The sequence below is a fragment of the Dreissena polymorpha genome, chromosome 12 (assembly GCF_020536995.1).
Source record: "Dreissena polymorpha isolate Duluth1 chromosome 12, UMN_Dpol_1.0, whole genome shotgun sequence".
NCBI lineage: Eukaryota > Metazoa > Mollusca > Bivalvia > Myida > Dreissenidae > Dreissena > Dreissena polymorpha.
The window spans coordinates 24,814,891-24,818,358 of NC_068366.1; positions in this window are offsets into that span (position 1 = coordinate 24,814,891).

The window sequence follows — 3,468 nt, forward strand, 5'->3', positions numbered from 1 at the left end:
TACAAGAGTTATTTTAATTATTTAGGACGATATTACAAACTTTATGATTTTTTACATCACTATCGAAAATTATACTTAAGTCAACTTTAATGGAAAATTCTCAAGATTTGTTCCCAAGTACAGTATTTCGTATTACGCTGGTGGCATTTAATATGAGACATCCAATTGAAACATCTCACAATCGATGCAAATGACTTTAACCTATTAAACATGGTCATGAATATTAATGTATTTTATTCTTTACACGTTTGTTAAAACAGTAATATCCTAGCCCTATTACTATTCCAGAATTATTGTAATAAAATATACCTGTAATTTCAGCGGAGTGTGCATGTGTTTTTATAATGAAATATGTGTCAAGCCATATGCAATATTTTCAAACACGTAGATGTCTGACCATAACGACTAATTAAGTACTTACTAAACTAACTACTAATTAATAATTATCAACTGCTTGTTTAGATGATCTGTGTATATATGCAGTATTTTTGTGTTACTCTTTATTCTTAAATTACCTTAAATCCAGTAAATTTAGTCAGAATTATAAGTATTTGTTTTTTAAAAGACCTCGCAATCTCATCAGAAATGAGACGAAATAACTGATAACAACGACAAAACGTATAATCCCGCCAGGTATATATTAAGGTATTTCAGCATAATAATCTAAAATTCTATTGTCATAATAAGCATAAACGCCGAATGTCGTTTTAAGTTGTTTCACGTGTACGCTTCTTTTTAGATGTCAGAAAGCAAATCAGAATCCTCAGGAGAGGCATTTAGTGTGCCGCTGGTAGGCGAGATCAACATAATTAGGAGACCAGCTCTCTCCGTCAATCCACGGGCTCTACCGCGTCACTCTAGAGACGACACAGTATTTGATAACGATGATAGTACATTATCATGTTAAAATTCGTTTAAATTAAATAGCGTTGGCTTAGGTGGAACATCCACAAATATTTGAATCTGTATTATTCTTAACAGTGTATGCTACACAGGATGTAAAGCAGTCAACAATGCATCGTTGTTTCAACGTTGCGTTCCTATTTGCAATGAACCCTCTCATTTACAATACGCATGGTTGTATGCTTTAGCCACAGATATGAGTATACTTACCGATATTGACTTTTTTGGGATAATACTTTCTTTGTTTGTGCTGCAATACAGTTGTTTACAAAACAATGCACCCACCCATGTAATAATCCTATAACATTTTTCTTATTTAACACCGAATTGTAATTGAACATTTCTCTGTTCACAGTAGCCTTATTTTTACAATAATGGTTATTTTTTAAACACTTTTTATAATGAATATGTTTGTTATGTCACCACTTTATAAAAACATGTGTTACAAATCCTTACATTGATTGGTTCCAAGCGTGGTGCGACTCATTGTTCAGACAATAAATCTGCGAAGAATGTTCTGTCACCCGATATTCTATCATATAACTATTTGAAATGATTTCATTATCACCCATTCCGATAGTATTTCTTTTATAGATTAAATATTTTGAACAAACACATTTGTTCTTTGTTTTCCCGTCATTTGACACTACATCATTTGACTTACTTTTCACCCCAGTGTGTATATATCTTAATAATCAACTAATCCAAATAAATGTTCTTAATATCAGATATGGATTTACATCAATTATTTTATGTATTCATAAAACATAAAACTCTCCTCAATCTCAATGTAAACATATTCATACTACACGAATTATTCAAGCTGGTCAATTCAAAACACAGATCCCATCGCCTAACAAAATGATGAGCAATCTAATCCGTTAATTTGATGCAACATAACTGTTTTTACGATAATGTGGACATATCAAATGTAACATAGGGTGACTGTGCTAAGTCTTGAATAAACATACATCTACATCGTTGAGAATAACCAATCTTAGGGCTCGTATATTTGGCATTTTATTGAAAATAAAGATATGAGTTCTAAATTGTGTAAGACATTTATTTTACTCAACTTTATTACTCTAAAATTATGTGCGTATTGCTTTTAATATACAAATCAAACTAACATATAAATAATCGATAATTCTGAAAGTCCACATTTTGTCTGTCCGTGCATTCGTCATTTCTGTTCGCTTTCTTGTCCGGATCATTTCTACACAAGTTTTCATTGACATTAAACGAACGTTGCGGGAAGCTTTATGACCGGGTTTAAGTGTGAATGCTACCAGGTCGTTCTACTTCAATGATTTGTGTTAGATGTATGTGACGTTTTTTGAAAGAAGTACAAAACGCACAAGTTTAGCAATATCTGCATTCTGCCAGGTTTTCCACGTAGAATTATATACAAGAGGAGCTTACAATACCAAGACGTTTCGTTGCAAACGCGGATACGTTTACTTCCCTTGATCTTATAATTCACGCTAACATTTCTGGTGGGGCATTGGATTACTAGACGGCGGAGCACGGGGGGAATAGTATGACATAATGACACTTGAAAGTTTGTTTGTTTTGTTATGGATAATTTAAACATTGTTTTCTAGTTTTGTCTGCAACTATGCTTAGTAAATTCATGTTTGGATATTTCAGTCTTGAGATACTGTTAAAGTAAATTTTTGTTATGATATAGTTATATGTGTAATTCCTTTCTTATGATGAATTCGAATCATGTTTGTGTGAGGAGAACGAGTTTAATCACTAAGACGCATATAGCCGATTCTTTTTGTGTAGTACTTGTTTTATAAACATATTCACTTGAAGAGTTAGTCATTGTTCCGCTAGATGTACGAATATGTAGTATAACTAGTGTATTTCGTATTGAGGTTACGTTGTATGTTTTAGGAACTTTTCTATCTTGTCTGCATATAATATTTCGCTGACATTATTTAACACTAGTATTGACCTGCTACTTCAACATAATTTATATTAATCAAACAAAGGAAACCCCATGACAAACAATTACAGTTTTATTGAAACATATTTATGACTGCACGCGTATCATTTGTGATTAGTCTGCGGTTTTGTGGCTTCTCGCGTGTTAAAGGTAAGGCTATGCGACTAGCCGGTTTAATTCTCAAATGCTTACCATTTACCTTTCAAAGGTGGTACCCAGCTTAAGTATTTCAACTGGTGTTTCGTTTGATGTATATTCCTCATCATAAACTACAAGCTGACGGTTGTAAGAATTCCTCTCTTGATAGTTTTTAGATATTTGTATAATACCTATATTTACTAAACTAATTCAAACAACATAAATGCACATCTAGTGTCTGTACACTGTTGGTTTTATTCATAAGATAAAAAACTTAACACAATAGATTGATAATTGCTTTCATTAGTTTTTTGGCTTTCATGTAAGCATAGTATGTATTTGTTAATATATATATATATATATATATATATATATAATTTACTTGCAAATGTGCCTAAAGTGCACACATATTTCAGAAGTGTCTCTTTGTCTTTCTGTAATATAATGCTAGTAACAATAGACTGATATCCTGG